A 23,331-nucleotide genomic window follows, 5' to 3' on the forward strand; every position below is an offset into this window, starting at 1 on the left:
ACTGTAACCCCTCTGTACTTCACTTTGACAATAAAGAAGAAAAAAAGAAGAAGAAGAAGGCAAAGGTGTGACAGTCAGAAGGGGAGGGGAGCCTGGCTACTTCTCAGCATCATGAGCCGCACACACACTGGGCCAATCTAACAGACTGCTTTTCAAAAATGAGCCATGTTGGGCTGGGGATATGGCCTAGTGGCAAGAGTGCTTGCCTCGTATACACGAGGCCCTGTGTTCGATTCCTCAGCACCACATATACAGAAAATGGCCAGAAGGGGTGCTGTGGCTCAAATGGCAGAGTGCTAGCCTTGAGGAAAAAAGAAACCAGGGACAGTGCTCAGGCCCTGAGTTCACAGCCTAGGACTGGCCAAAAAAGAAAAAAAGAGCCATGTTCACTTCAGACATTTGGAAAGCGGGGTGCCAGAGGCTCACGCTTATAAGAATCCTAGCTACTCTAGAGGCTGAAACCTGGAGGGCCACAGTTTAAAGCCAACCCAGGCAGAAAAATCCACAAGATTCCATCTCCAACTGGCCAGCAAAATGCTGAATTGGAGGCATAGCTCAAGTGGTAGAGTGAGTGCCAAAAGTGTAGAGAACAAGCAAGCCAAATAAACATGAGACCCTGAGTTCAAGCCCCAGTACAGGAAAGAGGAAGAGGAAGGACAAATTATTCCTTGAAAATATTTTCAAGTTTATTTTTCCTTATAAAGAAAATTTGAGAATCTATTTTCCCTAAAATAACTAATAAATAAAACATGGCGTTTTACTAGATAGTAAACAAACTGGCGTAGTATCAAGTAGTATCAAGAAGAACCATCCTAGCTAAAAGGCACAGCCAGGTTCACTGCTATATCCCTCCACCCCAACAATTTCCTCCCCCATCTTGGCAGTGCTTTCAAGGTAGAGACAGGTCACAGACAAGATCAGTAAAATGTCAATGTCACAGCCTCCACCAACAGCAGGAGTCAGGATGCCCCCAGGGAGCCAGTCCCCCTCTCCTCTTCCTCCCTTCTCCTTCCCCTCTCTCTCTCTCTGTCTCCCTCTCTCTGTCTCCCTCTCCCTCTTGAGTCAGAGAAGATGATCAGTTAGGTTGTAAACTAACCAAAGCCCAAAACTTCTTCAATAATCAAATATGCTAATTTTAAATCTCACAAGTTTTTTTTTAAATCTTAAAATTCAAGCCCAAAATAACTTCAGTCTAAAAATACTGTCTGTATAAAATAAACATTTGCTCCATCTTCCTGCTCCCTCAGCACTGTTGATCTCTAGCATCATGTATCTGCACATTGTATGGTCCCCACCCTGCAGGGGACAGGTGGCCCTGCACAGGTAAAGCACCTCTCCAAGAATGGAACCCAACCCTCAGGGATGGGTTCCCTGCCAGAAAACCTTACTCCAGCAAGCCAGGGCCCCCAGAGCCCTTCCCTTGCGAGGGTGCTTCCAGCAGGCACAGCCTCAAATCCATCCACCATGAGTCCCTGCTTACCCCTTGTCCCAGACTGAGTTTCCCACAGAAAGCCAGTTTCCTCATCCCCAAAACCCAGTGCTAGTCAAGGACTATTGCCTCTGGGACCCACCACCTAAGCCAGGAGCCACTCAGGCACCTAATCCAGCAGCTGCCAGGGTCAATAGACAAGGCCCAGGGGAAAGAGTCATGCAATGTGGAGAGCTAGGGTGCACAGATAAGAGGTACCAACACTAGTGAAATAGAGGATAAGCAAGGCACAAGGGGCCCCGCAGAACACCGAGAGGAGATGGGGACATGGAAGACCTGCACCTGCTGACTCAGGCCTGACTCTTTCCCAGATCTTGTTCTTATCACAATGACACATATCCAGGTACATGTGTAAGTTGACTATATCCTCATGTGCAAGAAGAGCCACCACACACACACACACACACACACACACACACACACACACACACGACTCTGTCCTTCCACCACCAAAGTCCTACTGTGACAAAAGATGATACCCATGGATTTAAGCAGCTCTACATAGACCCCAAATAACACAACCAGTAAGTGCCCCGGATAGGCTGGGGACCCTGGGCCCACACCCAAACCTTAGGTCTAAGAATTGCTGAGGCCCTGGACAGCCAGTCACCAAGGCCCAGAGTGAAACCAGCAGGGGTGCAGCAGGAGCAACTGCCCAGTAGCAGGAGCCACACTGCAGGCTAGGCTCACACCAGACGTACAAAAGAACAAAGCACAGAGCCTGCATCATAGTCTCACACTGCCCCAGACACCCAGCAGAGAAGCAGCCCTGACCCCAAAATAGAACACACATCTTTTCAGGCCCACTGTGGTCCAAGATAAGACCACACAAAGTATTGCCTCGTGCCACCCCCTACCTCTCTATCACCTCACAGATGGGGCCTCAGGATCTCTCCAAGGGTGACAGGGTCACTGGTGTACAGCCGTGCAGAAAGCTGGCCTGCGGTCCAGTCACCCGAGGGCTCTGTGGCCAGCACTTCCCACCCTCGCATAGCTAGACTATGGCATCTATGAGTCTCGGCTCTTTCTGCACCTGGTATTGGTCGTCTGCCAATGCTGGATCTTGTAGGCAAAGACTAAGCTTTCAGAAGGAGTGGAGAAGAGGACAGAGAGGGCAGTGATGCATCTGGAGTGCCCCCCTCCCCCAGGTGCCTAGAGCACAGGGTACACGCCACCTGCTCAACCAAAACTGTCTAGTATAAGCAGGAGCAACTGAGGACACAGGCTTCCCTGGCTGACCCTTGAAGCTAGACAAGACCGCCAAAGGGCTTCTCTACTGTGGACAGTGACAGTACTGGGAGGGCCGGTGGCCTCAAAAAGGTTCATTCTCTAACCCTTCCTCAGAGAACTAGCCCATTTAAAGAGCCTATAGCATCAGCCTGCTGCACAGAGAGTGACAAATGTGGAAAGGCTGCTGGAAAGAAGCCAGAAGCACCCCGCTGGGATTCCAGAGGGAACATGCCCAGCTCCAGAGGCCTCAGCAGACCGTGAACCACCTTTGTGAAAGCAAAGTCATCACAGGCCCACACCACCAGAGGACCATTCCCTGAGCTAAGCAGAGTTTCTAGAGAGTGAGAAACCTGTGCACACTCCACAGAAGCCACCATGCCCAATGGGGACGGAGAACAGAATGCACACCTGCTGCCGGTTCCTGAGGCCCCAGCCTGGGGGCCTTTCCTGCTCTCCAAATGTGACTACATGTGTCCAAGGGCATGCATATGCGCACATGCATGTGCATGCAAACAACCCTGCAATCCACCCACAGGAGGCTAGCCTGCAGGGTCTTGATCATCACCATTACCCCACAGGAAACCAATGTGAAGGCATCCTCCTGATGACAAGCATGTGACTCAGAAACCACCCCAAGGATAGCGGTCCAGCACCAGTGGCTAAGGAACCACCTGTCTGGCAGCAGCCCTTAGAGCTCACAAAGATAATGCTTCTCCAGGTCTTTTTCCCAGATGCTTCAAGGCACCTTTACTTTCAGAACAATGCACTTTGCTAACATGCACACCTGAAGTAAGAACAATACTTCCATCCTGTCCCAAGAAATGAGGCAGACAAACCCTGCCTCCATGGCAGCCAGAGTCTCTGAGCCAGGCCTACAACCTGGCACCTAGCACTCACTACCCTAGTGCCGCCTCCCCACACCACGGGAACCTGTGCTCTGGGATAGCCAGCAGCCATCTTCTCTTCAGGAGCCTGGCAGAGGAGCACGAGAAGCTGCCCACAGAGGTGCAAAGCTCTGTGAGAGGTGGGGACGGCTACCTGCCATGGGAAGAAGAAGCAGGCTTTCTCCAGAGGCACAAGCACAGGCCAAGTTCAAGACAGGATACATGATTTAAAGCCTACAATCTAGCAAATGACCCCAAATCAAGATACAAAGTACTAATTTTTAGGGGGGAAAAATACACTATGTTAAACAGATCCTAGCATTTCAATCAAAGCACATACATATTCAGGAGAACCACCCCCAAGATGAGAGGACCTGGAGAGCAGGGCAGGCAGAGGGCCAAGACTCTGGCTCCAGCCACATCAAGCCCAAGGAAGGGCTGTCTACTGCCAGACCCTGTCACAGAGTTCAATCCACTATGGCTCGACTCAGCTGCACTTCCAGCTTCTGTAAGCTAAGGCTTTCCCCTCCATCCTTCTCCAGTCCTGGGGCACATGGGGTCTGGCAGGGGCTGTGGAGCCCCTCTCACCCACTATCAAATACTACCAACCTGCCACATGCCACCTTCTGCTCCTGCCGGCCCAGCTGCTGTTGCCTGCAGAGGCTCCCCATGTGGAAAAGTGCCTAGAAGAGCTGAGCCCCTTGTGGAGTCTTCAGGAGGCTCCAAGGGACGTGGAGAGGGGTACAAGGGTCTCTCAGCCCAGAAGTCACAGGGATGCCCAGGCCAGCCCTGGCTGGACATTGTCACAGTGCTGTATTCTGAACACACCTCTTCTCTTCCTCTTGTTTCCCTTCTGCCCTAGGATTTTAAATTTCCATTTCAGACTTTTGGCCTCATTGGACCTCCTGGAGTCCCCTACGCCTACCAGAACCCCACAGACAAGGAGTTCTGCTGTTTCAGCAGGTCTAGGGCACCTGCCAAAGGGACCTACCTGTGCCATATGAAAGATAAAGCCACACTATGAAGATTTGTGGGAGGGCTGTGAAGCAAAGCATACATACATGCAGCCATTACATACCACATGTGCTCACACCGTGCATAGAGTCGAGCTCCACTTGCAACCAATACTGCACAGCAAGACTGTCCTGTGTACTGCCTCTGTGACACTACCCTGGGGTCTCATTGTGGCCCCACAGCACTCTGAATACCTAAGAGATCTGGAAATACAAGCCTGTCCAGTCAATACACTCCTGGTATCCCAGGCTAAGCCAACAGTTGGTCATGGTTCCAGCTGCTTCCATGCTTCCTTCCAGCTACTCCTGTTCAAACATGTATGTCCCTACTATAGACTGAACTGGGACACGGGGCTAAGATGAAGCTAATTAAGGTAAAAGAGGTCACAAGGGTGGGTCCTGGTCTTATGATTGTCTGTCCTTTAAAAAGAAGAGGAGGAGCTGGAGGTGGGACTCAAAAAGTAGAGAGGCAGCAGTGATCAAAAAAGGCAAGCAGAAGCTAGTGGCTCGTTCATACCTGCGATCCTAGCTACTCAAGAGGCTAAGATCTGAGGATCTGTGGCTGCAATCTAAGGATCTCAGTCCGAAGCCAGGAAAGTCTGTGAGACTCTTATTTCTAATTAGCCACCAAAAGGTCAGAAGTGGAACTGTGGCTCAACTGGTAGAGTGCTAGACTTGAGCAATAAAGCTCATGGAGAACACCCAGGCCTTGAGTTCAAGCCCTACAACCAGAATCAACACACACACACACACACACACACACACACACACACACACACACACACACGCAAAAATGCAGGACCAGGACCAGCAGAGAGAGCAAAGAGTGAGAGACAGACAGACGGCAGACAGACAGAGACAGGCAGGGAGCATGCCCTGTGTGCACAGAGAAGAGATGAGGTAAAGACACAGTCAGAGTTGGCCATCCACAAGTCAAAAGGAACCTCAGCAGAAGCCAGAGCTGATGGCACCTGATGCTGTGAGGCTAAGACTTGCCCTTCTCTCCCAGTGGCTCTCCTAGAGCCTGCCACCCTCCACCAGTTCTACTGCCAGGGCCCAGCTAAGCTACTGCTTCCTCCTGTCTGGATCCCTGCTTCTACCCAGGCCCTCAAGTGGTAACCGTCCACTATAAACCTATATCTGAACTCCTGAGGCCTGGGCTACGTCGATTCCCTGAAGTTGTCTATCCCAACCACCCTCTCCCACAGGGTTGTGGCCCAACCCAGGGCATCATGCAGGCTTCCCTGGGCACATATCAGGAGCACCTACAATGTCAAGGGGAAAGCAGACAAGCCACAGAGAAAGTGACCAAGGGGACTAGCCTAGCCCTGAAGAGATACTTCACAGACCTAAGTATCTCCCCAGGACTTCCAGGAGACAGAGCCTCGGCCCTGACCCATGGATACTGACATGCTGGCAGAGCTCTTTACAACAAGGTCAAGAGAAAAATCACCAGGGCAGATAGTTTTTAAAATATGACAAGATACAATCTGCACCAACACAACTACCACTACCACTAGAAGTGTACAGACAGTTCAGCAAGCACACCCATGTATCCAGAGCCTGAAACAATTGCTCACAGGCTCTGGTGGCGTTCACTGGTTGAAACTGCCCAGCCTCCAAAATGGTTAGGGGTCAAACTACCTACTCTCCTGTATGCATGTCTGGAGATATGTATTTCTACTCTCCTTCCCTGCATGCATGTCTGGAGATATGCACTTCCACTCTCCTTCCCTGCACACATGTCTGGAGATATGCACTTCCAACTCCTTCCCTGCACGCATGTCTGGAGATATGCACTTCCACCTCCTTCCCTTATGCATGTCTGGAGATATGCACTTCCACCTCCTTCCCTGCACGCATGTCTGGAGATATGCACTTCCACCTCCTTCCCTGCACGCATGTCTGGAGATATGCACTTCCACCTCCTTCCCTGCACACATGTCTGGAGATATGCACTTCCAACTCCTTCCCTGCACGCATGTCTGGAGATATGCACTTCCAACTCCTTCCCTGCACGCATGTCTGGAGATATGCACTTCCAACTCCTTCCCTGCACGCATGTCTGGAGATATGCACTTCCAACTCCTTCCCTGCACGCATGTCTGGAGATATGCACTTCCACCTCCTTCCCTGCACACATGTCTGGAGATATGCACTTCCACCTCCTTCCCTGCACGCATGTCTGGAGATATGCACTTCCACCTCCTTCCCTGCACGCATGTCTGGAGATATGCACTTCCACCTCCTTCCCTTATGCATGTCTGGAGATATGCACTTCCACCTCCTTCCCTGCACACATGTCTGGAGATATGCACTTCCACCTCCTTCCCTGCACGCATGTCTGGAGATATGCACTTCCACCTCCTTCCCTGCACGCATGTCTGGAGATATGCACTTCCACCTCCTTCCCTGCACGCATGTCTGGAGATATGCACTTCCAACTCCTTCCCTGCACGCATGTCTGGAGATATGCACTTCCAACTCCTTCCCTGCACGCATGTCTGGAGATATGCACTTCCACCTCCTTCCCTGCACGCATGTCTGGAGATATGCACTTCCACCTCCTTCCCTGCACGCATGTCTGGAGATATGCACTTCCACCTCCTTCCCTGCACACATGTCTGGAGATATGCACTTCCAACTCCTTCCCTGCACGCATGTCTGGAGATATGCACTTCCAACTCCTTCCCTGCACGCATGTCTGGAGATATGCACTTCCAACTCCTTCCCTGCACGCATGTCTGGAGATATGCACTTCCACCTCCTTCCCTTATGCATGTCTGGAGATATGCACTTCCACCTCCTTCCCTGCACGCATGTCTGGAGATATGCACTTCCACCTCCTTCCCTGCACGCATGTCTGGAGATATGCACTTCCACCTCCTTCCCTGCACGCATGTCTGGAGATATGCACTTCCACCTCCTTCCCTGCACGCATGTCTGGAGATATGCACTTCCACCTCCTTCCCTGCACACATGTCTGGAGATATGCACTTCCAACTCCTTCCCTGCACGCATGTCTGGAGATATGCACTTCCAACTCCTTCCCTGCACGCATGTCTGGAGATATGCACTTCCACCTCCTTCCCTGCACACATGTCTGGAGATATGCACTTCCAACTCCTTCCCTGCACGCATGTCTGGAGATATGCACTTCCAACTCCTTCCCTGCACGCATGTCTGGAGATATGCACTTCCACCTCCTTCCCTGCACGCATGTCTGGAGATATGCACTTCCACCTCCTTCCCTGCACACATGTCTGGAGATATGCACTTCCAACTCCTTCCCTGCACGCATGTCTGGAGATATGCACTTCCAACTCCTTCCCTGCACGCATGTCTGGAGATATGCACTTCCACCTCCTTCCCTTATGCATGTCTGGAGATATGCACTTCCACCTCCTTCCCTGCACGCATGTCTGGAGATATGCACTTCCACCTCCTTCCCTGCACGCATGTCTGGAGATATGCACTTCCACCTCCTTCCCTGCACGCATGTCTGGAGATATGCACTTCCACCTCCTTCCCTGCACGCATGTCTGGAGATATGCACTTCTACCCTCTTTTCCTGGATGAATGCCTGAAGATATGCATTTCAATCCACTTTTGGCCTGCTTCTTCCCAACTCCCTGTTTCCTTCCGCGCTCATGGCAATGTTCCAGGGTCACAAACAAGAGAGAAAGGACTAAGGCTGTGGCTCAGTGACAGAGTTCACTTGCCTAGAATATACAGACTCTAGGTTCCCATCTCGGGCCACACACACCAAAAAAAAAAAAAAAAAAAGTAGAAACAAGCCACTACTTAACCTCAGAGCATCAACAGCCCCTCAAATTGGCTCCTAAGTTCTGGATCCAAACTTTCCACCATCACCAGCCACATCACTGTCACAGGGATTCCAAAGGCTCTTTCATCCTCACTTTGGCAAGCTGAACTTCTGGCTCTCAATGAGGTATTCCCTATACCTATCCACCCTGAAATGAAATGACACTTGGTCTAAAGGTGTGCAGCCCTCTCTCAGGGTGACCACTCTCAGGTGACACTTGGTCTACAGGTGTGCAGTCCTCCATCAGGGTGACCACTCCCAGATGACACCTGGTCTACAGGTGTGCAGTCCTCTCTCAGGGTGACCACTCTCAGGTGACACTTGGTCTACAGGTGTGCAGTCCTCCATCAGGGTGACCACTCCCAGATGACACCTGGTCTACAGGTGTGCAGTCCTCTCTCAGGGTGACCACTCTCAGGTGACACTTGGTCAACAGGTGTGCAGTCCTCTCTCAGGGTGACCACTCCCAGGTGACACTTGGTCTACAGGTGTGCAGTCCTCTCTACGGATGACCACTCTCAGGTGACACTTGGTCTACAGGTATGCAGTCCTCTCTCAGGGTGACCACTGTCAGGTGACACTTGGTCTACAGGTGTGCAGTCCTCTCTCAGGGTGACCACTCCCAGGTGACACTTGGTCTACAGGTGTGCAGTCCTCTCTCAGGGTGACCACTCTCAGGTGACACTTGGTCTACAGGTGTGCAGTCCTCTCTCAGGGTGACCACTCCCAGGTGACACTTGGTCTACAGGTGTGCAGTCCTCTCTCAGGGTGACCACTCTCAGGTGACACTTGGTCTACAGGTGTGCAGTCCTCTTTCAGGGTGACCACTCCCAGGTGACACTTGGTCTAGAGGTGTGCAGTCCTCTCTCAGGGTGACCACTCCCAGGTGACACTTGGTCTACAGGTGTGCAGTCCTCTCTACGGATGACCACTCCCAGGTGACACTTGGTCTACAGGTGTGCAGTCCTCTCTACGGATGACCACTCTCAGGTGACACTTGGTCAACAGGTGTGCAGCCCTCTCTCAGGGTGACCACTCTCAGGTGACAGTTGGTCTACAGGTGTGCAGTCCTCTCTACGGATGACCACTCTCAGGTGACACTTGGTCTACAGGTGTGCAGTCCTCTCTACGGATGACCACTCTCAGGTGACACTTGGTCTACAAGTGTGCAGTCCTCTCTCAGGGTGACCACTCCCAGGTGACACTTGGTCTACAGGTGTGCAGTCCTCTCTACGGATGACCACTCTCAGGTGACACTTGGTCTACAGGTGTGCAGTCCTCTCTCAGGGTGACCACTCCCAGGTGACACTTGGTCTAGAGGTGTGCAGTCCTCTCTCAGGGTGACCACTCTCAGGTGACACTGGTCTACAGGTGTATAGTCCTCTCTTGGGATGATCTGTCTTTCCCCCACAAATAAATCACACCCAACCTGATGAGCTGTGCTGCAATCAGACAGAGATGCCAGTTCTGGGACCATGGGTCACTCCTACTGTCTTGTATTTGGCAAGAGGACTGGAAGGCCACAGCTACCAAGAGCAGGTCCATGTCCAATAGTGGTGGGCCAGGCCTGGCCTTCAAAGCCTGAGCAGACCCACCAAATAGAGAAGGCAGAATCGGGCTCCACAGAAGGCCACTCATGGCACCAACACAAAAACTAGTGGTGGTAGGTAGGCGGCATTTGTAGGCAGAGATGAGCAGAGAAAGCACTTTCCCAAACAGTGCCTGTGGTCCAGGTAAGGAAAGGAACCACAGGCTCTACAAAGCATGAAAGATACGTTAACAATGTCTCTCAGGCTTTTAAGCAGCAAGAAGGAAACAAAAAAGTCATCAAGAACAAAGCCTCCGAGAAACCCCCTTTGCCATAGAGATAGGGATGTTGAGGGTTTAGTGCATGTGAATTGGAAGTGCTGGCAGAAAGGCTACTCTGAGGGCCTACCAGCACACCCGTGGCTGACCCATTTCATGACTGATTCCTCCTCACTAACATAAACACTGCATACAGAACTTCAAATAAACAGATTTCTACAGGCAAAAGAGCCTGGAAATAAACACTCCACAGCCTGCGGCTGGTAGGGAAGAGGGTGCTGCTGGCTTTTCCCCTCTGCTTATCCAAATGGCTGTGAATGTGGTTAGATTGGTTTACTCACTAATTTTATGATTTTAACCAGACTGACATGGGCTCCGCCAGGATGGCTCAAGTTCATCCAACTTATTTTGGCATATGGGGGTTTGTGAAATGCCAGAGGCAACTAACACCTCACATAAAACTAGCTAAAACTGTGTGGGCTTTCAAGGTGGGCCTTGTAGCAGGAAAAAAGATCAGTACCCTAAGACAAAAGGAGGTGTCATCCACATGTACAGTCAGTTTCTCAGGTGCCATCCTCCAGAGACACACAGATACCAGCCTGTTTAAGGAGAATTCAAGTGTACGTTCATACTATGCACAAACCCCAATGGCCAGACAAGGAACTGGACTGCCCTGCCAGGGTCTTAATCACCAACATCTTGGCACTAAAGTCAACATTAAAGCTGCTAAATGTGTTCTTAAGATTCCCAGAAACAAACACAACCAGATACATGCTCCAGAGAGGCTCATTTGTCACTGCAGATTCACCATCGCCTGTTTTCCAAGGAAACTAAATACCTGAGCAGCGAGGAAGTGGTCTTGGAGAGCACAGGGAGTGCTCCACCATTCACACGTGAGGCTTCCAGCTACCTAGCCTAGCCACCTTCAGCAAGGACCACGCTAGAGCCACACTGGAGCAGCTGGCCACCTTCAGTAAGGACCACACTGGAGCCGCACTGAGGGAGTCTGAGGGCCACCTTCAGTAAGGACCACACTGGAGCCGCACTGAGGGAGTCTGAGGGCCACCTTCAGTAAGGACCACACTGGAGCCGCACTGAGGGAGTATGAGGGCCACCTTCACTAAGGACCACACTGGAGCCGCACTGAGGGAATCTGATAGCCAGCTATCCATGTCTGAGGCCTCACGCTAAGTCATCATGCCAGCTCTGAAAGACTGTGACTATCTTTCTGAAAGCCTTTGTGGGCTAATGTTTCCCAGTCACTGATCTTCTCCACTCACACCTCCAGCCTCACATGAGAACTGGCCTCAGCTCCAGGCCACTTCAGGAGCACCTGTGCCAGGTGCCTGGTGGTTTTCCAGTACTGGTTCTTTGGCTAATCCATGCCTGAATTCATGGTGCCAGACAAGAGTTTCAAATCGGTGTGTATGCAGAGTACTCTATGAACTTTGTTTTGATCAGGAGTGTGGAAAAGGTCACTGAAGATTCCATGAACCTGGCCAGGAGTGCAGGCCTGCCCTCTTCCTCCACAGGGCACCAAAGGGAGGGTCAAAAGGTGGGTCAAAGGGGCTTGAAGGCAGGGAAGATGGGTGGCAGGCAGGGCACAACTCCACTCTGTCCCCACTGTATTGGTCAATAGTAGATAAGGACCCTGAGGACCCAGGCCTGGGTTGGGTTCAATCCTACTGGTTCTGAGGCCATACCTGGCTTGCCCACCTGTCTAGTCCCTTGTGTTTTACCTGTATGATAGGGTCAACAGAGCACATGCATCCTGTGCACATGAGAACTACATGCCTCGACACGCAGAGGGCTCCCAGAGAAACCCACACAAAGCACACAGTCAGTGGTCCCTGCACAGCTCTGCTCAGTCTGGCCAGCAGTTCTGATGTGAAGGTCCTACATGACAGCCCTACACACAGAACCACACAGCTGGGGTGGGGCTGGTCTCAGTGCTCTGACGAGACTGAGAGAGGCTCTTCCCAGCAGCCACAGTGGGGAGCAGGTACCAAGCAGAGCCCAGAGCTGTGGCAGGTGGAGAGCAAGCCCCATCTAACAAACCCCTGCCCCTCACCCCAGCTAGCTGTTGAGGCTCTCTGGGCAGGAGCTGCCAATCTCTCTACTTCACTGTACAATCTCTTCATTTCTCTTTCCTCCATCAAAAGATCTCCACATCTTGTGGCTTTCCTAGGTGGCCTCTGGTCAGAGCCAGGAAGGGGGCTCACAAGGCTCATAGCCTAGCCATAGCCTATGACAGGGAGACTTACTCCCTGAGGGGGTTGTGGCAGGAAAGGGAGTGTCTCCTTGTCATTCCTCAGCCCCCACCCATAGGCCCACTGTGCAGGTGATGACATGCTGGCCCAATGCCCCACCAGCCTGCAACACACTGGCAGCACCATTTATAGACTCCTCTGTTTATGGTAACAAGGTTAGGCTCACTGCTGAGGACTTCTACCTCCTGCTGACTGAACACCAGGAACACATAGGAGTTCCACAGTGCCTAGGTCCTCAACTACAGGTGCCTACTGCTGACAACTCAACTACAGGTGCCTGCTGCTGACAACAGCCAGGAGTCACACGGTGCCTAGGTCCTCAACTACAGGTGCCTGCTGCTGACAACAGCCAGGAATCACACGGTGCCTAGGTCCTCAACTACAGGTGCCTACTGCTGCCATACAATTTATCCCGACCTTTGGTTTAATTGTTGGTACACTGGAGTTCATAGGAAAATAGTAGAGTATTTTTGCACTCAGGGACCTAGGACTTTATAATAAGATAATAAAAGCGAACACCAAGAGAAGCAGCGGTCAAGCTGCCCACTGCCCCGTGCATCCAGAGGCAATGGAGCCGGCATCAGCAGCTTCAAAAGGGCCACCGAACAGTATCTGAGAGGCAGAGACAACCAGAGCGCCTGTCTCCCAGCAGCAGGACAACGGAGACTCCAGGAACATCACTTGGAAGGAGAAACAGCAGGTCCTTCCTCCGGCCAACACTGAACTAGGGTGCCCTGGGTGTGCAAGCAGGTGATCCCCAGAGAGCTGCCTGTGCTGTGAACACGCACAGACCAGGAAATAGGTGGTCGGCAGCAGGGAAGTGTGTGCAAGGAGATTATGCCAGCTTCACAGGACAAACCAGCCAAAGTTTTGTCATTGTTTAACCAAAAGGTATCAACAATCCAAGAGAAGAAACTCAACACTATTTACTGTGTGGTTAGAATTAAGCAGTTGTTTCCCAATGCTCAGCACTATAGGACTTTCCAAAGGAGAATACCAACACGGCCCTGTCACCACAGTCTGTATTTGCTGCCTTGCTCTTTGCAGACCAAGGCAGTGAACTTACTTGTTTTCAACAATAAAATTTCAGTCCCTATTAACTAAGATTCAACGGTCTCCCCTAAATTCTTAATGGTTTACTTGAAGCGGAAACTTGACACTTTGAATGAAAAGACAGCTTAAGAACCTGTTACCCTCCCTAGCGGGTCTAAACACACAAGGCCACAGGCCGTGGGGAGGGCGGGCTGCAAACTCCCTCACCTCCAGCTGTGTTTCCACAGGCCATGAGGAGGGGGAGGTGAGCACGTGAGAAGTACTGCGCGGTGCGCGGCGTTCTTGGCTTTTAGGTTTGAAATGAAAACAGATGAGCTGTGGACTACTGGATCTATGAAATGTGCAGCGGCCTTTCACACTCTCAACTGAGCACCAGAGTTGGGAGCAGTAAAGAGAGCTGGCTGGGCACAGCTGAGCTCCAGCAGGTGATCCCAGTAGGTCTCTTTCGCTTCCTCAGGAAACGGGGGCAGGGGAAAGCCTCCCAGACAGCCGGACGGCAGCGAACACTCAGTGAACATGTGCCGTCTGGATCAACGACCCACACGCAGCCCCCTCGGCAAACCACCTCCAGGACTCTGGAGAGCCCAGAGGGCCGCAGCCTCTCCCAGGGCCAGCCACTCAGGAGTCTACACATCTCCTCTCCCGTCTTGCCACCCACTTGAGGCTACCTCCTTGTCTTCCATCTAACTTTTCAGCCACTGAACGGAATACGCACCCATGCACACACGCACGCACTCACATACACACGCACTACTATCTCGTAGCTCACAGAGTCAAGCACCTATCTCAGAAAGTTGGATGCTTGATTCTGTGAGCTGGAGACTGACAGAGCTGACTCAAAGGCCCACATGCAGGGGAGTCGGGAAAGCTCTGAAGGATGCCAGCCACCGTGGGGGACACGACGCCCACCGGCACAAGCCGGCTCCTCGGCTCCTGGCAGGGGTGACTCAAAGCACTCAGTACTCACAGCATCCTCCCCAGACCAAGAGAGTATCCCGGACATGTCACCGTCTCCCAGAGGGGGCGGCTACCCAAGAACTCACCTCCGTCTCACCTACAATCAACAACAGAGGAGCCTCCCAGTCCCCCCAAACAAGCCAAGATGATGGCAACAGGAAAAAATGTCCCGAAGCATCAAGCTGAGGATTCACGGCAGCCTAGCGGGGAGGCAGCTGACTTGCACCCAGAGAGCTGCATATACACCAACACAGTGTCTCAGCGAGGCTGAGACTGTGCTGAGGGGCTCCTCCACCAGCCCCGCAGCTAACAAAGCACAAACATTTCACAGGCCCAGCCTTCTGGCCCAAAGGTAAACCCGGGCTGATCTCAGCGGCCTGCCTGCGGGGCAGTACAGAGAGGACACAGAGCCAGGAGGACTTAGCGACTGCTTTCCTTTCTTTCCTTCTCTAGCTTAATTTTCCCGTTCACACTGCATCTTCAGTAGTCCTGAAGAAAAAGGACTCCTTTTGATTAGAAAGTTACTCAGAACAGCAATCACTAATTATGATCCTTTCAAATATATAGATATTCTGTTACTTCTCTACCCTGTACACATTCCACATTCACTTAGTACAACACAAAACATTTCCTTTTTTTTTTTTTTTTTTTACAAAATTCATGAGTACCAACGTGCTTATGATTAATTTCCTTGGTTTACACACACAAGTGAGATACCTTATTATTATGGAAAAGACAACAGAGATGTCCTTGGGCCCACAGGACTAGCCCTGGGTGGCCCAGGCCTGCAGCAAGGCCAGGACCTGTGCTGACCTGCTATGTGGTAAGGAGGGTGCCAGGCACTGGGCAGACACCAGGTGTGGCTGCACTAGGGGCCCCCGTTTCTCAGCTCAGAATCTGAACAAAACGTTGTTTTCCTTCCCAACTTATCTGACTCCCAAAATCCAGACTACTGTCATCACACCAGGACACTCTTTCACCCTACAATGGGAGTCTGGTAAGTATTTTAGATAAAGGAAATGCATTGCATTTAAAAGGGAGGAGGGGCCAGGCATGTTGGTGCCACCCCGTTATAATTCCAGTTACTTGGGAGGCAGTGGTGGGAGGATCACAGTTTGAGACCAACCCCCAGACAAGAAGTTAGGGGAGGAGGAGCAGAATGAGGAGGAAAAGGGAGAAAGAAAACAGGTGATAAGGTCAAAACAGGATCTCACAAAGAAACAGATTCTCACCTCACAGCCCAGCACAGATGGGCACCAGCTTAGAGGAGAAGGACATGGAGTGGACAAGAGAACCAGGACCAGGTGGAGGAAGACCAGAGGGTGAGGAGAGGCTTCTTCATGTGCTCCTCCCTCTACCCGCAGGGACAGGACTTCCATGTGGAGGCACAGGGCCAAGGAGAGTCTGCTTCAAGCAGGTGTGCACAGGTGCAGTCTGTCCTACAGTCCATGCCCAGTCACCCAAAGGGTCCAAACCTTCCAGTCCTGATGCCCTTCCTCCTCCTCCCCCGTTACATGCTAAATAAATCCAAACTGTCCTACACTCTGCAGATCCACTCACCCGCACCCTGCATGTCTCCTTCCCTAGTCACCTCTGCCCTGCCTAGGCGAGTGGAATCTCCTCTCCCCCAGCCCCTCTTCTGCCAGGGACCTGAGAGCTGACCACAAACCTGAAAGCTGATCACAAACTTGAGAGCTGACCACGAACCTGAGAGCTGACCACAGGCTTGAGAGCTGTTCATAGACCTGACCACCTCCTCCTAGGAGTCCTCCCACGTGCTCCCTAGCTGACTCTCACGCTTTCTACCAGTCACACACATAACGTCAAGTCAGCAAGGCTGAGGACTGTCCAGATCCCTGTTGGATGGGGCCCAGGTCAGAAACAACCTGTTACCAGGCATCCTGTGAAAACCACGGGCTGCCCTGCTCTATGCCAGCACTCTCTATCTGCTTCTGACTCCTTTAGGAATCAACCTTCCCTCATGTTCTGTGTCACAGAAACACATCAAATCATACTTATGGAAACAGACCACAGATCTGAGGGCTGACCCCGGGGACCTAAGAGCTGGCCACATGCTGAGCTGACCACAGACCTGAAAGATAACTACAGACCGAAGAGCTGACCACGGACCTGACAGCTGACCACAGACTCAAAAAGTGATCACAGACCTGAGAGTTATGAACCTGAGAGCCGACCACAGGCCTCAGAGCTGTTCAAAAACCTAAGAGCTGACCATGGACCTGTGAGCTGACCACGGGCCTCAGAGCTGTCCCACAGGTGTTAAAAATAACTACAGACCTGAGAGCTGACCATGGACCTGAGAGCTATCCACAGACCTGGGAGCTGTCCACAGATCTGAGATGACCATAAACCTGAGAGATGACCACAGACCTGAGAACTGACCACAAACTTGAGATCTGTCCACAGACCTGAGAGATGACCATGAACCTGAGAGGTAACCACAGACCTAAGAGATGACCATAAACCTGAGGGCTGTCTACAGAGCAGAGAACTGACTTCGGGGACCTAAGAGTTGACCATGAACATGAGAGATGACCAGATGACCGTGAACCTGAAAGTTGACGATGGACCTGAGAGATGACCACAGACCTGAGAGATGACTACGGACTGGAAAGATGACGACTATGAACCTGAGAAGTGACTACAGACCTGAGAGATGACAACATACACAAGAGTATGATTCATACGCTCTCATCTTCCTAACATCACATCTTACCTCTCACTCAACAATTAAAGCTCCAAGCCTCAAAATACCAGGCAACTCCCTCCAGGTCTGGTCACAATGCCAAACTGTCCTCACAGGACTACCAGGATGCCAGTCCAGCAACATCTCTGCTCACAGTGAGGAAAGAACAACTCTGGCTCTGCAGCATTCTATGAAGACAGTATCTCCTTCCCTCAGGGCCTTTCCCCTTGCCCTGCTTCTGACAGAGGAGCCAATACCTTTTCCATCAGATCTACTATGAGAGACAGCCTCCCCACAAGCAAGGGAGGCATCTATTGGGTGCAGGCCAGTCCCTGCTGAGACCAGGTCCAAGAGGAGGCAGGGTGTCAGCAGGGGCCATGCACTTGGTTAGCTCCTGGGACAAGCCTGAATCAAAACTAACAGCGGGCCCTAGAAGGGAGACAGCACTGACTCCTGCTATAGAGCCCTGATCTGCAGACAATGAACATCATGGTGTCTCCCAGCTCCTAGCCCTGAGTTCACAACCACAGGACATGCACCACCCCCAGAGGGGAGACCAGGTTCTGTCCAATTTCCCCTGGCTCCAGCCCCTCACCCACACAAAGCCATACTAGGGAAGCAGCCACACAGGCCTCTCCATGGCAATGGGGCACACGAACAGACATGAGCTTCCCACTACTTCACTGGGCCACCAAGCCTGGCTCTAGAGTTCTGCTTAAACTACTGGTTGGTAAGCAGGTAAAGGATGCTATAGTTAAGCCTGCCATTGTCTTCCAGCTAAACCATATACTCCAAGGGCTGGCTATACCCAACTGTTCTCCCATCCCCAGAAAGCAGGACAGCATGGGCAAGTCACACCTCAAAGACAGAGTCAATGGCTAGGGGCCCCCACACAGAATTGGCTCATGGCTGGGGGCAGGGGGTAACCACACCAACATCCTGCACAGACACTGCACTCACCACCAGAGACAGACGCTTTTTCTAAATGTTCTTCAGGTGACGGGCAGGCCTGACAGCCTAGACAGGCCCAGCCTTGCTGATCACTGTTCCTGCAAGGAAGGCCCGAAGTACCTGCATGACCGTTGTGGCCATCCTAGGCTCAGTGATGAGGCTGCTCAAGCTCATCCCAAAAGGAACACAAATTGACAGAGCTTTGACCTTGACCTTCAGGGTATTCTAGTAATTGCACTAGCAACAACAGGAAAACACCAATAGGTATATATCAGTAAAAACATTGGGAACAGGAAAGAAGCTGGAGACATTGTGAGATCACTGTTTTCTACAAATGCTGAACTCAGAGCCGAGTTCAAGGGGCTTTCCTACTCAAAGCTAGTTAAGGCAGGGGAAGACACGGCTCCCTCTAGTCCCAACAGGCTTTTGATATATCAGTGTCTACCTTCACTAAGGACCAGGGCTGACGGCAAGGTCATCTTCAGGAACAGACAGGTCGGAAAACCACAGCCCACGCTATGCATGTTGAGCTGGTCACTGGCTTTCCATACCCACAGGGAACATGAGCAAAACAGACACTGCTGGGCACTGGAGGCCTGCAGAGGCTGACTTGGCAAGGTGCTTCTGAGTAGAAAGCACTTAAAGGGCCTTCCTCCCCAGTCTTCCTGGAAACTATTCCAAGTGCTACTTTCTTCCCAATTTCAATGGCAGTGTTCAAAAGAAGAAATCCCTGAAGTATGGCAAGCGGATGACAGGCAGACAGGCAGACAGGCAGGGGGAAGGGAGGGCATTCTTTCACATACTTGGGACTTGCGAGTACAGTGCTGCAAGCAGGTGGCTTGACACTGAAGCATTCAGAATACTTTGTTGAAGGCTGACCAGCAACTGCTTTGCACCTATTCTATTAATAAGTCAGTTAATACGTCAGTAAATCTCAATTAGTACTCTCTTTGATAGGTACAAGTATACAGAGGAAAATTCATGCAGAAAAGTAAACCACAGCTTACTCATGCCGAAGCCACCATACCCACAGACCCAGGATCACAACAGAGGGTGAGCCACAGGAGACTGCGCAGTCAAAACAGTCTCTGCTGGGGGACAAGTGGGTCACTGGTGTGGTGTCTAGGAACCACAAGAGAAAAATGAGGTGAAGACAGAAATAAAATCCTGCCCAGAGCTACGGCAGCAACAACGGGAATTTTCAAGCAATTCTAAACATAACCAACGCATAGAACACAAAGACAATAAAGAAAAATCAATGAAACTGAAGCTGGTTCTCTGCAAAGATAAAAAAATAACTGACCTGTAATTTGACTGACCAAGAAAAATAGAAAACCAATTTCTAAAATCAGGGGTGGGAGAGAGGATATTATCTCCAACTGTATGGAGGTGAAAAAGTCACCAGGGGTACTGTGAGCAACCTTATGTGCCAACCAATGCCACAACTAGAGTGACACAGGAATTCCTTGCAGGATAAAAATTACTAAGGCAGACTCGGAAGAAAGAAATAATTACAAGCACAATAATTAGGAATGAATTAACAGTTCAAACTTTAAAAAATCACAAAACATCAGTGAAAGAGAATAAAGAGAATCAGAGCTGACAGTATAGCTCGACTAGTATAGGGTACCTGCTTAGTAAGACTAAGGCCCTAAGTTCAAACCTCAGTATGAAAGCCTTACTACAAAGTTGCAGGAATCAAGACAGCAAGGTGCTGGCAAAAGGACATTTAGACCAATGAAACAGAACTAAGAGACTAGAAATAAATGTATATATTTCTGGCCCATTAATTTTCAACAAGAGTGGCAAGACAACCCACTGGAGAATAATAGTCTTTTCAACAAATGGTCTTGAGATAGCTGGATAGCCATGTGCAAAAGAAAGATCCAATACCCATGCCTCACACCCCATATAAAAATTAACCTAGAGCTGGGAATGTGGCTTAGTGGTAGAGTGTTTGCCTAGCATGCATGAAGCCCTGGGTTCGATTCCTCAGCACCACATAAACAGAAAAGGCTGGAAGTGGCACTAGGGGTCAAGTGGTAGAGTGCTAGCCTTAAGCAAAAAGAAGCCAGGGACAGTGCCCAGGCCCTGAGTCCAAGCCCCAGGACTGGCAAAAAAAAACAACAACAAAAAAAAACATTAACCCCCACTAGGCATGGTGGCTCATTCCTATAATCCTACCTACTCCAGAGACTAAAGTCTGAAGATAGGGGCTCGAAGTCAGCCTCAAGAGACAAAGATTATCTCCAAATAAGCGGAGGTGTGGCTCAAGTGATAGAGCACTAGACTTGAGTTTGAAAAAGCTAAAGGAAGCTCAGTTCTGGAACAAAAAACAACAAGAACACAATGAAGAACTTCCAAGGAGAGCCAGGGAAGAGGTAACATTGTCCAAAAAGAAAAGTACTCTTTATCTGACTTATGTAACTATAACCCCTCTGTACATCAGCTTTGTGGTAACTATTTTAATTTTAAAAAATAAGCCTTCCACGTACATTAAAGACTGATATATAGACATGAAAATGGTTAAGTTTCTTGGATATGACATCCAAAGCACAAGTAATCAAAGGAAAAGCAGGCAGACAAATCCAACATGTATGCTTCAAAGAAAACTGTTGCCATTAGTAAGGAAAAAGAAAGACTTGGAAAAAAATTACATTAAGAGAAGTAAGCTAGAAAAACACAAGTCCCATGGGTTCCCTCATTTAGGATACCTAGAATATGACTATAAATCTATTAAGTAAACACATGGGGTGGTATGCAATCAGTTACAAATGAACTAACTGAAGTACAATACCCTATGGAGAACTCAAATAGTATAATCCTTTAGAAAGACTAAGTCAAAGCCCCACAAAATAAGCTCCTGGAACAGGTCTCATAAGAGGAGAGGAATGGGGAGAAAGGGGGAAAGGAGTAGACAAATGAAGAATGCAATCTGGAATTCATTGTATATACCACAAAATGAAGGAAAGGGTGTGTCAAGGGGGGTAAAAATGTTGAAGAGGTGACACAGACCAAGATGCACTGTATCCATAAACTGCTTTGTTAAATGCCAAAAAAATTCAATACGTATCCTACAAAAATTTTTTAAAGTGAGGGAAGGAGTAGGCTTGGAGGGATAGGTGAGAATGTTGAAAGGGTGATACTGATATCACAAGATGCACTCGATTCATAAACTGCTCTGTCAAATGGCAACTTCTTTGTACAACTACTTAAAGATAATAATACTTTTAAAAGAAATTAACACAACCCACAGAATATATGCAAACCGTATGCAAGATAAGAGTCCAGTAGTACCCACAACACAGAAATAATTCTTACAACTCAACAATAGAAAAAGTTTAAATGTGTCATCACTTTGGATCCTCAAAGAAAACAAATACCAATGAGCACCTGGAAAACCACTCCACATATCAGGGAGTTGCACACTGGCCTTCACCTCATCCTCCTGAGACCTCTAAGCATTCCCTGAGCTCCACACCCAGATGCCCACCCGGAGCGAGGACCTAGGGGGAAGCACGCAGCATGAGGTAGGCAGGCTCCAATCCAAAAGACGGGGCCAGGCTCCCCTAGCCTTCCCAGCAGACACACAGGAGGCCGCTGCCAAGGCCGGGCCTAGTCCCTGGTGACGCCTAGTGACTGTGAAGCCAAGGCGGCAGAGAAACGCAGTCCTCACATGTGAGGACTGGCCCTTGGCCCTTCCCTGCCCGAGAGACAGAAGGACCACTTGGCACTGCAGCCCTGGCAGGGTGTGATGGCATGCTAAACCTGAGGGGACACCAAAGCTCCTGCCCAGAGGGCCCCGGGTGCAAAATGTGTATTTAGAGGAGACCCAGGTACCATGGAGAAGGTCCCAAACCCCATGTGTCACCAAGGGGCTGCTTTGTTTCCTTGCTTTTCAGTTGCCACGGCTCAGCCCTGTCCCCCCATCAATAGCCCACCCTCCCCTCCACCCTGGACAGTGCACACTGTATACACTGTCTGACTGCAGCCATGAGGGCAGCCAGGTCGTTAGAGCAAAACAGGAAGTTATGACAGATCTGAAAAACAGTAACCATGATGGAGGAGGAAAAAAAACAAAATATGTGTACCCACAAACCCACACCCTACTGGGACAGATGCTATTCTCAAGAGAATAAGCCCCTCTGAAAGTAGCTCCAAATGACCCTCAGTCACACATCGCTACCCTGAACCAACCCAGAAAGAGCCCACTGAAGCATCTTGACAAAGCTCTGTGGCCTGAAATGCACACACAACCCCAAGGCTCAGGCTCCAGGGAGTTGTTGGCACAGGGTAGTGGGCCTTTCCCTCCAGCACTCACTCCGGGGTGCTTGAAGGGGCTTCTCAGGCAGCTCCACACATGTGCCTTATATAGTGTCAGAGGCCAGCAGTCCAAGACACGTGTCCTCCACACTGCCTCCCCATCCTAACATCTCACAGAGCCAACTGACAGTTATGCAAAAGTAGGCAACAGCAGGTGCCCAGAGCAAAGGAGCAGGCCCCCAGCTCCTTCTCAGGACTGTAGGCAAGATGGGTGGCCAGTGGAGCCACTGGCCCAAATGGCCCCAGAGAGCCCCTGCCCTAGTGGATGTCTTACAGCCAGCAGGCCCAGAACAGGACAGCCCAAATGCCCTCTGAGGAGGCCTGGGACTCCCCCTAGGGCCAGGTACTTCCCCCTCTATGTGGACACAGCTACTGATCCAGCTAGACTGACGGCACTCCCCTCTTCCACAGGCACCCCCCTCCAGTCTGACACACAGTGGCTTAACTTAGGCATAACCACAATCCTACAGATTGTGCCAGTGATGGTCCACAGAGTCAGAGCCACAAAGTGCTTCCCAGGATTGCGCCTGGGCATACACACACGTCCACCCACACCCAGGAGAGACCGCAGTCAAGAGACAGGGACACCAGGCCAAGCCTGGAGACAAGTCCCAAGAAGGGTCGTGCTAGACAGAGAAACTGGGAGACATCTGCAAAACCTCTTAGCCCTGAGCAGTGCTATACATCTCACCTCTGCAGGAGGTTTTGGAACCTAGTTCTCAGCAGGCCTTTCCATATACTAACAATGAATGGCTGGCTCAAGTGCTTCAGTGTACATTAATTACCATGGAGGTAAACCCTGTGTACCCTACCTAATGGGCC

At 50.6% G+C, this 23,331-nt stretch overlaps 1 protein-coding gene and 1 long non-coding RNA gene across 4 annotated transcripts in view; both read right to left on the minus strand.

Moving 5' to 3' along the window:
* Inpp5a (inositol polyphosphate-5-phosphatase A) overlaps positions 1-23,331 on the minus strand; it is a 172,506-nt gene that overhangs the window by 139,986 nt on the left and 9,189 nt on the right. The window lies entirely within an intron of this gene.
* LOC125345933 lies at positions 15,183-20,127 on the minus strand. Its single transcript, XR_007209819.1, has 2 exons — positions 16,236-20,127; positions 15,183-16,178 (listed from the first exon to the last, which is right to left on the minus strand). It is a non-coding gene; the product is annotated as an uncharacterized LOC125345933 (long non-coding RNA).

Source organism: Perognathus longimembris, chromosome 2 (genome assembly GCF_023159225.1).
Source record: "Perognathus longimembris pacificus isolate PPM17 chromosome 2, ASM2315922v1, whole genome shotgun sequence".
Lineage (NCBI taxonomy): Eukaryota > Metazoa > Chordata > Mammalia > Rodentia > Heteromyidae > Perognathus > Perognathus longimembris.